Below are 17750 nucleotides of genomic sequence, written 5' to 3' on the forward strand. Positions count from 1 at the left end.
ACAAAAAATCAACGGTAATATCAAAGTGTTTCATGTGGCATTGGCTATTTAATTTCTCATGAAAATTCAGAAGATTTTTTCTTGAAAAATTTAAAAGTCTTCTTCTTCTTCTATGGCTCCATATTCCAACTGGAAGTTGGTCTGCTTTTCAACTTAGTTTATTCTATTAGCATTTCCTCAGTTATAAATTGAAAGTTTTAAATGCCAGCAATTGTACGATTATATATCTTGTGTAGCAAGTACGAAGGATACATTATACCTAGGGTGTCGACAATGTTTGACACCCGAAAACATCCTAGACAGGAACGAGAATCGAACTCGTCATCTCCGGATTGGCAATCCTATGCCTTTGCTCGTAAGGCTAACTGGAGACTAAACATTTTGAAGTGCACTCCCTAAAATGCTCGAAAAACTTATTTTGGAAATGAAATAGAATTTCTGGTGAAGATTCGGAAGAACTTGTCGAAGAAATTCATTAGAATGTAAAAAAAAATATGAAAATATGAACATTTTTTTCCACCAAAAATTATGTGTATTTCCCAGGAGACTGTTTTGAATTTTCAGACAGAATTCACATGGAATTTTTTTCGGCATTTTCACTGGCGATATTTTGTTTTTTTTTTTCATGACCAATTTGTAGCAAAATTTTCCAGAGAGAATTGTTCAAAAAACATTCTGAATGCTAGCACTTTATCAGGATTGTATTAAGTAAGGTCAAAGTTTTTACAGGAAATTTTTTACTGGATTTTTCCTGAATATCCCCAAGACATTCTTTTTAAAGATTTTTCTTGAATTATTGTAAAAACATGAACAGTTTTCAAAATTGTAGCTGTAGTCCGCTGATGCAAAAGTGTCGGCGGCGTGATGCCAAAACCATCTGCGGCGGAATTTTTAGAAAATATTTTTCATTTTCTTTCCCAATTTTGTTTTGTGAAAATTGAGACTGAAACGCAACCTGCTTTTTCGTTTATTTTTTTATAGAAATAGGATCTAAAGCTAAGTTGGCCAAATAACTCAGATATGCATCGGCGTTGCGACCGACGCTGCGTTACCAGGTTTTCTCGATGCTTAATGCTAAATTCATTTTAACACTGAATTGAAAAGACGCTACGTGGGCATCGGCCCTAAGATGCGCTTTGCGTTTAATGATTAAATCATTAAATTTTGATGATTTGTATTTTTTACACCGCTATTGTTATTTACCAAAAATTTTCGTGTTAAAAAAAAACCCCGTGGTTCGAGAGCAACACCCCTCCTCCCCCCATGTGGCTTATCGTGGTCATTTTCCAAACCCCCCCTCCCCCCTATATGACCACGTGGTTTCTGGACGGCCCCTTATAAGAGGATTGATCCGTATCTCCGTAAGCGCCACGGGAAAGAAATCTTTGGTTTGTTGAAAAGTTAATTCATGTGAAGCCACCATGGTAAGCGACTAAATATTTACTGTAAACGAAGTTATTTTGAAAACTCGAAGACGAAAACCGTGGTTCAAATCAATCCAACACAAAATCATGTGCTTCGTTTAATGTTATCCTTAGGGACTTCCTAACCCTTGAGCGGTACTTAGTCATGCGCTTAAATCTGGTTTGAGGCATAAAAGATGAAGAAGTTGGTCTTTACTAAAAAAGAGGCGCTCTAAAAATACTTCACAAGGACCTCGGGAATCCACGCCACGACTTTGCTTCTTTGACAAAGTTGTACTGATCTCATTCATATCTGATTACATTTACACTCTGACCCTAACGTCTTAAATATTGAGTCGGATAACTTGTAACCTGCTCCTCTGCTTGATGTATGTGGCAGATGACTATTGCTCCGTGGATTGAGCATCTTGTTGAGCTCTCAGCCTTACCAATCAACAAAGGGGTTGTAGTTAAATGTTACCATGTCAAATCACCACACCTAAAAACAACGATACAACAGAACACTTTTAACTAATCGAATGTAATCAAGCGACATTCGATTGCGCCACATGCCCTATGAGTGCTCCGCTGGGCGCAAGCTGCTAAGATATGCGTATGCGAAGTCAATATCACCCAACCATTACCGCACTCTTCCAACAGGGAGGACTCGTCTGATCATTTGCCATAAGATTACGCACATGCATACAAGAACCCGATCATATAACTCACTCTCTGATAAGAGATATCATCTCCCGTAATCACGAAGAACGATCCTGTCGGAGTAAATCCGATCGCATATCACACACGGCTCATGTACATATGATCAATCTGCAGATAGGGAGCGACGATCAGATATAACTCGACTCCTGAGTAGATCACGCTCGCGGGGGAAAAATATAACATTACACAAAATTTAAAAGTGTTGCCTTTGCCCAGTGTGAGGATTTTGATGTAGTTTCTGTAAGTTGTGCTGACCTTGTTTTGACCTCTGACCCACTAAAGTGAAGTGTCTTTCTCAGCAGGAGAAGATTAAGTGGGAAATACGTCAGTAGCTCCGATGTGGCAGGAGTAGATTATAGTTCTTGAGATCGGTAAGAGACTGATTAGATGAGTTTCACCATAATCCGAAAAATGTAGTGCAATTATCGTCTTGCTAATGTTTTATTTCGATGCCTATCATAGGCCTTTCTTCGACACCATGGTGCAATAGCATGCAGAAGGTGATGTTGTGGTGCGAGTTCGACAATGGCATGTCAAGCAGCGGGGTGGCCGGCATGGCGCCGGTAGTCTTTCTCCCTCTCATGTGTCCGGACACGATCGTGTGCCTAGCTGTCGCCGTGGGATAGACGAAAACACACGCACTACACTACAACAAAACCCTAGGATAAGTCAAACATAGGCTAAGTTCATCAATAAATGTAAGTACACTCTATATGATCACCCCCATTTTTCTGTGAAACTAGAATGTCTCTTTTGAGTTGGAATGGCTCGATTATTCGTGGGATGGTTCTGCTTTTCTCGAACCTAGTTGGTGCTGCGAATCAGGTATTTGGATCGTGGGGTCAATACCAGTGGCATCCATTCTAAATTACATAATTCTTTGTCTCCGAGTCTCATGCGCCCCCTTGGACTAGGGTCCGAGGGGTGGATGACAAATGGCGCCCATCGTGAATAATTGTAAAGCGGATAGAACCACCTGACGAAGTTTTTCTTTTTGGAGTCATTCGCTTAATAAAAGAAGGTTTTGAGTTTTCATATAAAATGGCTGATTATAATTGTAAATATGTATATAAAGATCTTTCTGAATTCAATGGAGTAGTGTGCATTGTGTAAATAGATAAAAGTGAATTTTTTATTTAGTTTAACTGATTGGTATTTAAGTGAATTTTTGTAGCATAAGTTTTTTTTCATAGTTTTAGTTTCCTTGAAGTACTGAAAAATAATGGAATGGATTGAATTGGATTTAATTTACGGTGAACTGCATGAGAATTGTTAAGTGATAAGTGATTTATTAGTAAGCAATTTTGAATTTTGGATTTTGAATTTGTGAGTGAATTTAGTGCATGAATTAATTTAAACTTTATTTAGAATATAAAATGGGAATGCTACCAGAAATTGTGTATGGTGGAAAAGAAAGGCCGATTCTCAAAGAAAAGTTTTATTAGTGCAAACAAAGGTAAATTTAAAAAGTGAAAAAGGACACTAATGGCGAAAATAGGTGAAGAAAGTGAAGAAGAATTTTTACAAGCAATCAGTATTTCTGAAAATGAAGAGGACATTCCTGTGATGAAAATGAGTAAGATGAGTGAAAAGCAAATACGGAGGCTTACTATTTCCCCCTCATTTAGGGAGGAATTAAATAAAGTGTTCGAAAAAAAAGCTGATGATGTGAATCATAGTGTAGAAAAGCAGAATAATAAGGAGGAAAAGGTGCGTGACCATTCGCGATTGAATATTCCGGCGCCGCCCAAGGCACCGCGAAATAGTGAAATGGCGGAAGGGATGAAAGCAAGTGGAATGGAGGGAAGTGCACAAAAGTATACTGGAACCAAACCAAAAATAGCGGACAGAAAAATGGAAGATTTGCTGGAAGAAAGTGGTGCTCCGAATCTGGATTTGAATTTCAATCCATGCATTTCTAATTTCGCTGATACTAGTAATGATGGAACTATGCTTCCTCCTGGATTCAACATACAATCAAACAATCGTACTTGGAATAGTAATCCACTGTTCCATAATTTCAATGAAAATCAGTTTTCAAATCGGAAAGCAATGGCAGTTTCGCAATGGCCAATAAAGTATGCTGGAAATGATAATGGCATTGGATTAAATTTGTTTTTACGGAGAGTTGAATTCTTCGCTCAATCGGAGAACATGTCTAAAGTGGATTTATTTCAGTCTGCACACTTTTTGTTGATTGGGGCAGCTCAAGATTGGTTTGTGGCAAAATGGCCGGTCTTACGTTACAAAGATTGGGATTATTTTATTAAGGCTTTAAGAAATCAATTCTTGCCTAAAAACATTGATCATTACATTAAAATACGATCTTTCTCTATGTACCAGGCCAAGTCTGAGCTTTTTCTAATTTACTAGTACGGATGGAACAGTTTTTTGTGCAGGACAAGTCCATTATCGGAACAGGATAAATTTGAGATTATTTGGCATACAATGAGACCTGCCTACAGAGACAAGTTGGCTCTCTTGGACGTTACAGATTTGGAATCACTTGAAAGTTTGTGCACAAGAATCGACAACAACAATGAAACTTTAATGAATCGATTTGCACTTTCTTTTGAAAACAATAAAGTTAATGAGATCAATAACTTGACTCAATTTGATTCTCCCTTTGCTACAAATCATTCAAATAACCCACCTAATAACAGCAATAGAATTCCACAACAAAATTTCCAACAGAATCCCAGAAATAATCAAAACAATTACAGAAGAACTAATAGCAATAACCAGTTTCAAAATCAAAATACAGGAGGTAATCAAAACCGCTTTATGAATAATCAAAATAGGGTTGCAGATGAGTACAAACCTAGGAATGGTTGGAGAGAATTATCGTTGGACGATATTCTAAAATTTTACAAAATTCCTGATCGCAAAATATGCTACAACTGTCGAAAGTTTGGACACCATTACACAAGATGCTATTCAAGGCGGACTGTGTTTTGTTGCAGTTGTGGTCTTCCCGAATTTCACTATGAGGAATGCCCATACTGTGAATCAAAAACCAGGTAAGGGAAAATTGAAGGAGGTTGTTTTCCCTGCCACTGAAAATCCTCCAGAAGCTGCCTCTAAAGTTGCAATAGGAGAATTTCAGAAGCGAATCACAGAAATTGATCAAAACTGTTCTGTAAATGCGGCACAATATCAAAATCATTTTCATAATATCAACTCTGTAGTTGTGAACTTGGATGGAGACGCTAGGTATTTTTTAAAATTCGATATTCTGGGACTTCAGCTTCATGGCTTACTTGATAGTGGCAGCAATGTATCAATAGTAGGTGAGCAATTCGGCAATATAACTAGCTTTCTGCAAATACAGCCGATAGAAAAAGATATTAGCATATCGAACGCTAGCGGCCAGCCGATGGAAATTTTAGGATATGTTGACATTCCTTTCAATGTGAATCAAAAAACAAAAATACTTCCCTGTCTGGTTGTTCCTGAACTGGGAAATAGATGCATTTTAGGCATGGACTTTTTTAAATTGTTCAATATAGAACTAACATTTGAGAACAGTAGGTTTACACAAGAGATCACAACCTGCAACATTGATAATATCAATGATGTTCAAATGAACACTCATGTTTTAACAGATGAACAAACCAGAATGCTAGAAGAAGTGAAAAACTCTTTCAAAGTATCTGAAACAAATACTCTCGAAGCTTGTAATGTAATGCAACACAATATTGAACTGTCAGATAATACAGCCATTCACCTGAACCCACATCCATGGTCCCCTACAGTTCAAAAAAGGTCAATGCTGAAATCGACAGATTGCTGGAGATGGATATAATTGAACCTTCAAACTCCAACTGGGCACTCCAAGTAGTGCCAGTGACTAAGGAAAATGGAGACATGAGACTTTGTCTGGATGCTCGGAAACTAAATTCCAAAACTATTCGAGATGCATATCCGCTTGCAAGTTCCATGAGGATTCTCAATAATTTAGGTAGAAACAAATTTTTTACTGTTATTGACTTGAAGGAATCCTTTCTGCAGGTCAAACTTGCAGAAAGTTCCAAAAAGTATACCAGTTTTAAAATCCTAGGCCGAGGACTTTATCAGTATAAACGTCTTCCATTTGGCCTGATAAACAGCAGTGCTACTATGTCTAGAGTTCTAGATATTGTTCTAAAGGAAGGAAAGTATGAACCATTCATATTTTCCTACCTTGATGACATCATTATTGCGACAGATAATTTTGAGGACCACATCAAATATTTGAAGATCGTTGCACAATGCCTTAGAGAAGCGAATCTCTCGGTGAACTTACAGAAATGTAAATTTTGTCTCAAAAGGATCAAATACTTAGGGTTTATTCTTTCAGAGGAGGGATACCAACCCAACCCTGAAAGAGTCTCTGCGATCTCCAAGTTTGCTCGTCCGCAAACTCCAAAGGAGATTCGCAGATTCCTGGGGATGGCGGGATACTACCGAAATTTTATCCCAAATTTCAGCGGTATTTCTGCACCTATCTCTGATTTGCTGAAAGGCAAACCCAAGAAGATAAGGTGGACAGAAAAAGCGGAAATTGCCTTCAGACATTTGAAAGAATGCTTGATGTCTGAGCCAGTGCTTTCAAACCCAAACTGGTCAAAAGAATTCACGGTTCAAACAGATGCTAGTGACCTAGCCATTGCAGGGATTCTCACTCAAGAATTGGAAGGAAAAGAGCATATTATTGCATATTTTTCAAGAAAATTAACAACCTGTGAAAGGAAATATGGTCCAACGGATAAAGAGGGTTTGGCGGCATTGGAATCAATTGAGCATTTTCGTTCTTATATTGAAGGATCGCACTTCACGTTGGTGACTGATTGTTCAGCGTTGACGTTTATTTGTCAATCCAAGTGGCGTCCAAGTTCACGTCTATCTCGGTGGTCAGTAAAACTACAGGAGTTCGACATGACCATCAAGCACAGAAAAGGTCGAGATAATGTGGTTTGTGATACTCTCAGCCGTGCTGTTTGCAGCATATTTGACAATTCTACCTCAAAATGGTACCTGGATTTAAAGGGCAATGTCTCCGAAACCCCAGAAAACTATCCTAATTTCAAGATTGAAAATAATGACCTTTATAAATTCATCACTTGTCGCTCTCAGCATGAAGCGGGTAGTTTAGAATGGAAGTTAGTTGTCCCACCAGATAAAGTAACTGAGCTAGTTGAACAGGAACATGCAGTAATAATGCATTTAGGTGTTGAAAAGACAGTAGAACGACTGAAACAAAAATTCTACTGGCCAAAAATGAAAATAGACGTTAAGAAAGTTCTTGCTAAATGTGTCCAATGCAAACAGTCGAAATATCCGACCGTTCCAACAATCGCCCCGTTAGGTGAGCAGAAACACGCTACACGCCCGTTCCAAATGATTGCGCTTGACTATTTAAGTTGATTTGTTCGTAGCAAATTGGGTAACACCGACTTGCTGGTATGCTTGGACATTTTACCAAATATGTTCGTTTGTTTCCGGTGAAGGAGATAAATGTGGACAGTTTAGCAAAATTAATTGAAACGGAATGGTTTTTCAAGTTAGGAGTCCCTCAAACTTTAATTTCGGATAATGCTGTTACCTTCCTAGGAAATAAGTTTCAGGAATTATTAAATAAATACAATGTCCATCATTTTAAAAACGCCCGACGTCACTGTCAGAATAATCCAGTAGAGAGGGTGAATAGAGTTATTTTGGCATGTATCCGGACGTACTGTCAATCTGATCACCGTCTTTGGGATACACAACTTCCTCAGATTGAATTTGCAATCAACAATACGAAACATTGTTCCACATGATTCACTCCCTACTTTCTTGTTCATGGGTATGAATCAGTCATTGATGGAAGGGACCATCTACAAGATAGGCAAACTTCTGATCCATCAATGGACCAATTCACCCAAAGAAGAGAAATGGTGATTGGGCCCGTGTATCAGGAAGTCGTTAGAAACAACAAGAGACAGTTCGAGAAATATAAGAAAAATTACGACAGTCGACACAAAGGATTACCACCAGTATTTGCTATAGGACAGAAAGTGTATAAAAAACATTTCAAGTTGTCGAATGCAGCCGAACATTATGCTGCAAAATTAGGCCCAGTGTATACCCCGTGTAAAATAATTGCTAGAAGAGGGGCAACTTCGTATGAATTAGAAGATGAAAATGGTCGAAATCTAGGTGTCTTTGCAGCTCAAGATATAATTCCTGAATGAGTGTGACAATAGTGTAAAAGGTGTGTAATATGAATTGAATAGTGAAAGTTTAAATGAAGGATCGTAAGTGTGTCGTGTTAAGTTATAGTTGTAGTAAAAGGGTGTGTTGAAGTGTATAAAAATGTGAAAAGTTTGTAATGAGTGAATATAGTGTGTATTGAGAATATGAGTAATGAATGTTAGGATAAAGATGGCCATCTAACGTATGAATGAATATGAATTTCTGTTGTGTGTTTTGTGAATGTGAACAGCGAATAGTGAATTACTGAAACTGGAATGTGTTGTGTGATGCGCACGGGTAAAGATTGAATTGATGTTTAAACTGGATTGTGTGAGTTGAATGAGATAGTGAAATGAGTGTTAGCACAGTTGTGATTATGAGTATTTAAATGTTGTTTGAGGAATGTATGAGAAGAATAAAGTATATCAGTTAGTATATTGGTAAGGATTGAAGAAAAAACAAAGTGGCATATTGCTGAAATGTTACTAGAAATCGCAACAACCAGAAGAAACGATCCGTATTCTCTTGGTGGAGTAAGATCAATGGGCAACTAGTTAAAATCTTACTTACTCAGTCATGAGACGGTCCTGAATGTCTCGTGACGCGATACGATACAAAATGCCCTTGAATCAGTTACAGAATAGAAAAAAGCATTCACCTAAATTACTTCCAGGCAATTAAAAAAATGAAAAATCTACAGATCCATGCCCTAGTAGTCAGGAGCGATCACAGTATTCTCCTGACATGGTAATAATACACAATAATGACAAATCAGAGTGTTACCTTTTATGATCATGAGAGACCCTAAGATGTCTCATGACAGGGCAGGATTCCAGTTCAAGCCGGAAAGATTAAACGAATAAGATTTCTAATCGCTGTGACTAAAAGAGACCCTAAGTTTTCTTTCAGTGGAGTAGGATATTTGAGTGCTAAACAAAAAAAACCTACTTTCTTAGTCATGAGATTTCGTCTAGATATCTCCTGACGCGATAGAATAAATAAACATAGAAGAAACCTAATTATTCACTTAAATTCATGAAGTAAAAACTAAAGAGATAAAATGGATCCTCGTCTTAAAGTTAGGAGCTACCGCGTATGCTTCTGACATGATAATAATAAAAAGAAAAAAAGTAGAAATGTTATCATAATAGCCACGAGAAAGGCCTTAAGTCTTATCATGGCGAGAGGATTCACTGAAGAAACAAGTCATTTTTGAGTAAACAAGCCGTTTGGAATCTCTGAAATCCTCTCGGTGCAATTGCTGCATTTGTTGAAATTGAACAGATGTTGTGCCAGTCAATTTACTCAGCAGAGAAGAAAATTAACTATCAATATTATCCGATGATGTGCCTAATAACACTAGTTATATCTAAACCGATGCTAAAGTAATAAAATAACTCAAGCCTATGTATAAGATCTCAAAATCTGAAGTGACAAGAATGATCTCTGAATTGGATTACGAATAACACTTGACAAAACTGAACACTTGTTTATCTGGACGGCAATTGGCTGTCGTGTGAGTGGATTTGACTGTGGTAATTTGGATAACAGTAACATTGAGATGATCACCTCCAATGCTCTCTCCATATTACTGTCTGGTGCGGGGGTATTGTAACCTGCTCCTTTGCTTGATGTATGTGGCAGATGACTATTGCTCCGTGGATTGAGCATCTTGTTGAGCTCTCAGCCTTACCAATCAACAAAGGGGTTGTAGTTAAATGTTACCATGTCAAATCACCACACCTAAAAACAACGATACAACAGAACACTTTTAACTAATCGAATGTAATCAAGCGACATTCGATTGCGCCACATGCCCTATAAAGTGCTCCGCTGGGCGCAAGCTGCTAAGATATGCGTATGCGAAGTCAATATCACCCAACCATTACCGCACTCTTCCAACAGGAGGACTCGTCTGATCATTTGCCATAAGATTACGCACATGCATACAAGAACCCGATCATATAACTCACTCTCTGATAAGAGATATCATCTCCCGTAATCACGAAGAACGATCCTGTCGGAGTAAATTCGATCGCATATCACACACGGCTCATGTACATATGATCAATCTGCAGATAGGGAGCGACGATCAGATATAACTCGACTCCTGAGTAGATCACGCGCGCGGAACAAATATAACATTAAACAAAATTTAAAAGTGTTGCCTTTGCCCAGTGTGAGGATTTTGATGTAGTTTCTGTAAGTTGTGCTGACCTTGTTTTGACCTCTGACCCACTAAAGTGAAGTGTCTTTCTCAGCAGGAGAAGATTAAGTGGGAAATACGTCAGTAGCTCCGATGTGGCAGGAGTAGATTATAGTTCTTGAGATCGGTAAGAGACTGATTAGATGAGTTTCACCATAATCCGAAAAATGTAGTGCAATTATCGTCTTGCTAATGTTTTTATTTCGATGCCTATAATAGGCCTTTCTTCGACATCATGGTGCAGTAGCATGCAGAAGGTGATATTGTGGTGCGAGTTCGTCAATGGCATGTCAAGCAGCCGGGTAGCCGACAAGGCGCCGGTAGTCTTTCTCCCGCCCCTCATGTATCCGGACACGATCGTGTGCCTAGCTGTCGCGGTGGGATAGACGAAAACACTTGCACTACACTAGAACAGAACTCCAAGATAAGTAAAACATAGACTAAGTTCATCAATAAATCACCCTATATGATCACCCCCATTTGTTTGTGAAGCTAGAATTTCTCTTTTGAGTTGGAATGGCTCGATTATTCGTGGGATGGTTCTGCTTTTCTCGAACCTAGTTGGTGCTGCGAATCAGGTATTTGGATCGTGGGGTCAATACCAGTGGCATCCATTCTAAATTACATAATTCTTTGTCTCCGAGTCTCATGCGCCCCCTTGGACTAGGGTCCGAGGGGTGGATGACAAACTTTTGAAAAAAAAAAAATGGGATAGAATAACAATACGGTACGGTAAACTTGTCGAGTCGAGTCAAGTACGAGACACTGAAGACGGCCTTACTGTTGAGGTCGAAATACGTATCTGTCAAGATACAATTAAGTGGTGGAATTCAATGGGATTGTATTAACTCGTCTTATGACAAGTGAAGACATTCCACTAAAAAGCTCAAAATAATTTTCTTATCACTAGCATCTAGCCACATATTTCTATCATACAATGACGGAGTTGCTAGTCTTACACTTTCGAACAGGCCTTAAACGAGAACCAATTAATTTCAAAATGAAAATATCCCACCTTTAAAAATCTGAACGCACGATGCTGCCCAGGTAAAATAAAATTAGACCATCTGATTGACTGTTTTTGTAGGAAACTTTCACATAGGAACGATAAACTTACCATCGAGCAACGCAAACATTTCATCTCCACCAGCCGGCGCAGTGCAGCCGTTTATCGTCCCTGAATGGAACTCGTTATATCGAGTCCGTGTCTGAAATTCTAGATAAACCTTCTTTAATTGAATTGCACGCCGAAACTTATCGACGAAAGATGGAACTGATTTCAGTGCTGTGCCCTCATCACCGATCTGGACCGAACAAGCTCACAAGCGTAGAAGTTCGATGATAGTAGGACCTGTGTTTGCGGAAGTGCAGAGTGATGCCGGTACAGCGTGCGGTATGTGGGAAGGATGAATCTCATAAACTAAAACACGAGTAAATCAATTACGTTTCTGGGGTGAGAGCAGCACGGTAGGTTAGTCCAAGGGAAGTTGTTCAGCTCGGTTCTTCGTATTATACAACAGCTCCTCCGAACCCTTTTTTCGTCTAAAGCCATCACCATTTGGAGATCGCTTTTTCCAATGGATGGGAATTTGCCGTGCTTGTGTTAGTTGGTAAAGTTCTAGTCTAGCCATGGTAACGTGGGAGAAAGCTTTTAATTTGGATAGAGAAATGAAAACAAAATCAAAGACTTGTGCGCTGGCTGGAATGGAATGAAAATGTAAATTAAGCTTGCCTTCACTCCTCTATCGGTGCGGAATTTGACCCTTGTCTGCACCAATCAACCGAGGCGTTCGATGGAGTTGGGGTTCGATTGAGAACTGTAATCACTGATCATTAGTGAAAATTGGAAAAAAGAACACGCTTCGAGTAACGAAGGGTAGGTACCAATAACAGCACCGGGAAAATAGTAATTTTGCCATTCTACGACAACACCAACTTTCCACAACTGTACTCGATGCCATGTACTGCCCTGAGGGAAAAGCAGGTGGTTGGTATTACCAGAAGGTACTTGATAGAATTTTGGGGGAAATTTGATTTTTATTCGATTCACGAAGCACGCCCTTTAAGGTCAACGTCTCCAACGCCATGAATCTTCTGGCAGCTGAATAACAATCTGAGCGTAAAATTTTTCACTGATTGAACTAGACAGCGAAACCGTCCAATCAGTGCCGTTTCATTGGATCGCTAATTCCACTGAAAAATAGGATCATTTTGCAGCGGCGAGCATCTACCAGGGTGGGGCAAATAGGGTATTTTATCTTTAGTTGACGAGGCGAGCTTCACTAGGGTAATTAGATTTTTACAAAATGGTACAAATGGAAACTAATGAGGGTTAAGATGTTGAGACAATTGTGGTTGGTTTCTGCGACGCTTACTCTACCAATTTGCACACCATAATCATTGTTTTTTATTCATAAAAACCAAATAAAGCTCAAAATTTGCGCACCCTGGTATCTACCATCCGACCAGAGCAATTTACCGAATTTTACACACTCAACCGCATTGCCATTACTGTCGGGATTCTTGTCGCCACCATTAACAACGCCAAATTTTCGCATCATATCGTCCTTCCACTCGACTCGATTGCTTTCAATCTCGACAACTAATCTCACGTCAAGAGTCGCTCAAATTACGCAATAGGCTGTATTTTTTTCCCCAGCTTCATTTGGTTGGCTCCATTCAGTTTCTCATCGAAGCTGTGGGTCCATGAAAAAAGAACCTTGTGGTATCTCGTACGATAATATCAGAACAAAAACGCTGCTGAACGATGTTGGTAAGGATAATTGAGGCTAGATACAGCGACGGTAGTTAAAATAGACCCTTTAATTTTGTTTTCGGTAGATAGATGTAGAGCTGCTTTAGCGACTTAAGACAGCGATGTTGATACAGACACGGTATCACCAAGGCGGAAGTGGGGTGTTGGACTTTTTAAACTGTTCTTTATGTCAATATATTGTGCATGTGATCATAATTAGGACAAGTGATCAATTATCTCATCATTCACTTTAGATTTTGTTTTCCATGGGTTGGATTGAAGCTGCACTATGTAGATTTGTAGAACGGTTGTGGGTACAGTTAGATATTTTTGCTATTACTTTGTTGAATTAAGTATTTATATAGACATATGTATGCATATCTTTTATGATTTTTATTCAACTGTACCGTATTGAACTTATTGTGGAAAATGTTTGGCTTCACAGAATTAAAGGGAATTGAAAACTTTGTTTTTAATCTTTTCTCGTTGTTTCGGTCCTTTTTCCAAGGGGTCGATTTGTTAAAGCTTCTTCGTCAAATATGTTTCTGTGTAGCGTACAATGTCATGTGAACTATATGGTTAAATTTGGTCCTAACAAATTAAGCATCGGACAATTTGAATAAAATTCTGCTATCCGGAATTCTGTGTCTGGACTTGCTAATTTCCACCAGAAAAGCAATGGGGAAAACTAGCAAGTTCAGACACCGAATTTTGGATATCAGAATTTTATTCATATACTAAATTCTAAATTCGTTCGGATCAAATTCGAGCCATATAGTTAACATGACATTATACGTTGCACAGAAGCATATTTGACGATGAAACTTTAACAAATCGATCCCTTGGAAAAGACCCTAAATGGACTGAAACGTCGTAAAGAGATTAAAAACATAGTTTTCGATTCCCTTTAAGACTGCGAAGCTAAAAATCTCCCAACTCAATGAAAACCTTAAAACCTTGGCTGATAGAAAAATCATTTGATGTTCTAGAGTAGCGGTTCTCAACCTTTTTCTTGAAAGTTGCCCCTTCGCACTTTTGCTTTAATTGATGTACTCCCTATTTTTCAAGACACTTTTTAAAGATTTCTCATTAAATAGGGGGAATGACGGCTTTGGCAGGTTTTGTTCTATTATTGGCAGGGAGGTTTTTTATGACTGACTAGGCTCAAATTTGGCTTAAACATTCTTTGCGTATCAAAGAATATTGTGGCCAAATTTCATAAAATTTGGTCGACAAAACCCCCCCTGCCAATAATAGAACAAAACCTGCCAAAGCTGTCTTTCCCCCTATATGGAAAATGAAACTGAAAATCAACGGGATATATGACTATGGTGACGGATTGGCCTTCGGCAGGTGCGATTACGTAGGGCCTCCAAATTCGGAACCGCTTGTTTCGGGATTCCTGATGTACACTACACCTTCTCTACTTCCGCTCTTTGTCCACTTTATCTTCCACTTCAAGTAACTTTACTAGCTTTTTATTTTCTCCTTTCTCGATCGAAGACTTTTTGTTTAGTGGAGAATTCTGGAATACACTAAACTAAACACGGTTTTCTCAGTAACATTTTCGAAATAACATAACTACATAAGTGTTAGTTCGCAATTCGCAATTCTCTTCTGTAGAGGCTTCCGGGCCTCTTAAAATGAGGCTTCCGGGCCTCTTGAAAGGAAGCTTCCGGGCCTCCTGAAAGGAGGCTTCCGGGCCTCTTGAAAGGAGGCTTCCGGACCTCTTGAAAGGAGGCTTCCGGGCCTCTTGAAAGGAGGCTTCCGGGCCTCTTGAAAGGAGGCTTCCGGGCCTCTTGAAAGGAGGCTTCCGGGCCTCTTGAAAGGAGGCTTCCGGGCCTCTTGAAAGGAGGCTTTCGGCCTCTTGAAAGGAGGCTTCCGGGCCTCTTGAAAGGAGGCTTCCGGGCCTCTTGAAAGGAGGCTTCCCAGCCTCTTGAAAGGAGGCTTCCGGGCCTCTTGAAAGGAGGCTTCCGGGCCTCTTGAAAGGAGGCTTCCGGGCCTCTTGAAAGGAGGCTTCCTGGGCCTCTTGAAAGGAGGCTTCCGGCCTCTTGAAAGGAGGCTTCCTGGCCTCTTGAAAGGAGGCTTCCGGGCCTCATGAAAGGAGGCTTCGGGGCCTCTTGAAAGGAGGCCTCCGGGCCTCTTGAAAGGAGGCTTCCGGGCCTCTTGAAAGGAGGCTTCCTGGCCTCTTGAAAGGAGGCTTCCGGGCCTCTTGAAAGGAGGCTTCCGGCCTCTTGAAAGGAGGCTTCCAGGCCTCTTGATAGGAGGCTTCCGGGCCTCTTGAAAGGAGGCTTCCTGGCCTCTTGAAGGGAGGCTTCCGGGCCTCTTGAAAGGAGGCTTCCTGGCCTCCTGAAGGGAGGCTTCCGGGCCTCTTGAAGGGAGGCTTCCGGGCCTCTTGAAAGAAGGCTTCCGGGCCTCTTGAAAGGAGGCTTCCGGGCCTCTTGAAAGGAGGCTTCCGGGCCTCTTGAAGGGAGGCTTCCGGGCCTCTTGAAAGGAGGCTTCCGGGCCTCTTGAAGGGAGGCTTCCGGGCCTCTTGAAGGGAGGCTTCCGGGCCTCTTGAAAGAAGGCTTCCGGGCCTCTTGAAAGAAGGCTTCCGGGCCTCTTGAAAGCAGGCTTCCGGGCCTCTTGAAAGGAGGCTTCCGGGCCTCTTGAAAGGAGGCTTCCGGGCCTCTTGAAAGGAGGCTTCCAGGCCTCTTGAAAGGAGGCTTCCGGGCCTCTTGAAAGGAGGCTTCCGGGCCTCTTGAAAGGAGGCTTCCGGGCCTCTTGAAAGGAGGCTTCTGGGCCTCTTGAAAGGAGGCTTCCGGGCCTCTTGAAAGGAGGCTTCCGGGCCTCTTGAAAGGAGGCTTCCGGGCCTCTTGAAAGGAGGCTTCCGGGCCTCTTGAAAGGAGGCTTCCGGGCCTCTTGAAAGGAGGCTTCCGGGCCTCTTGAAAGGAGGCTTCTAGGCCTCTTGAAAGGAGGCTTCCAGGCCTCTTGAAAGGAGGCTTCCGGGCCTCTTGAAAGGAGGCTTCCGGGCCTCTTGAAAGGAGGCTTCCGGGCCTCTTGAAAGGAGGCTTCCGGGCCTCTTGAAAGGAGGCTTCCGGGCCTCTTGAAAGGAGGCTTCCGGGCCTCTTGAAAGGAGGCTTCCGGGCCTCTTGAAAGGAGGCTTCCGGGCCTCTTGAAGGGAGGCTTCCGGGCCTCTTGAAAGGAGGCTTCCGGGCCTCTTGAAGGGAGGCTTCCGGGCCTCTTGAAGGGAGGCTTCCGGGCCTCTTGAAAGGAGGCTTCCGGGCCTCTTGAAAGGAGGCTTCCGGGCCTCTTGAAAGGAGGCTTCCGGGCCTCTTGAAAGGAGGCTTCCGGGCCTCTTGAAAGGAGGCTTCCGCGCCTCTTGAAAGGAGGCTTCCACGCCTCTTGAAAGGAGGCTTCCACGCCTCTTGAAAGGAGGCTTCCACGCCTCTTGAAAGGAGGCTTCCACGCCTCTTGAAAGGAGGCTTCCACGCCTCTTGAAAGGAGGCTTCCACGCCTCTTGAAAGGAGGCTTCCACGCCTCTTGAAAGGAGGCTTCCACGCCTCTTGAAAGGAGGCTTCCACGCCTCTTGAAAGGAGGCTTCCGGGCCTCTTGAAAGGAGGCTTCCGGGCCTCTTGAAAGGAGGCTTCCGGGCCTCTTGAAAGGAGGCTTCCGGGCCTCTTGAAGAGAGGCATCCGTAAAATGGTAAATTAGAATATTCCATCGTTAGGTGACGGATTTTTTAGAACCGTTTTATGATGAACCCAGAGCATGGAATCGATGGTGGTTCTATCATAAATGGTTCTGAGAGGTTCACATGGTTCTGAAAAAATTTGTTTGTTAAAAATGACGTCGCTTCAGTTTGCGAATTGACCTTTTTTACGGGAATTCCGGATTTTTGAGACCTCCTAAAGGGCACAACGGTCCGTTTTTGGGTCAAAGAATTAATTTCATGCTCAGGGTTTGGCAACAAATGGTTTAAAATAAAGACCTAACGCATCACGATGAAATTTACTAATTGACCATTTTTACGAATGTTCCGGATCTTCCAGAGGACCACCCAGTGGACACAATGGTCCGCATGTGGCTTAAAGCATCAATTCCATAATCAGGTTTCGGCAGAAAATGGTTGGAAAATGGCGTATGTAGGTCGAAGCATCAATTCCTTACTCAGGGTACAGCAAAAAATAATTCTAAAAAAGTCCCGTCACTGTACGATGGAATTTACGAATTAACCTTTTTACGGATGTTCCGGATCTTCCCGGGGACCACCCAGTGGACACAATGGTCCGTATGTAGGTCGAAGCATCCATTCCATACTCAGGGTTCAGTAAAAAATAATTCTAAAAAAGTCTCGTCGCTGTACGATGGAATATACGGATTGAGCATTTTTACGGATGTTCCGGATCTTCCAGGGGACCACCCAGTGGACAGAATGGTCCGTATGTAGGTCGAAGCATCAATTCCATAC

General features: G+C 41.2%; 1 long non-coding RNA gene across 1 annotated transcript; it reads left to right on the forward strand.

Annotated features, from left to right (window-relative positions):
- The first annotated feature begins 2304 nt into the window (after positions 1-2304).
- Positions 2305-3050, forward strand: LOC134217359 (uncharacterized). Its single transcript, XR_009981010.1, has 3 exons — positions 2305-2363; positions 2423-2494; positions 2586-3050. It is a non-coding gene; the product is annotated as an uncharacterized LOC134217359 (long non-coding RNA).
- Positions 3051-17750: the final 14700 nt, after the last annotated feature.

Source organism: Armigeres subalbatus, chromosome 2, assembly GCF_024139115.2.
Source record: "Armigeres subalbatus isolate Guangzhou_Male chromosome 2, GZ_Asu_2, whole genome shotgun sequence".
In the NCBI taxonomy this organism is placed as follows: Eukaryota; Metazoa; Arthropoda; class Insecta; order Diptera; family Culicidae; genus Armigeres; species Armigeres subalbatus.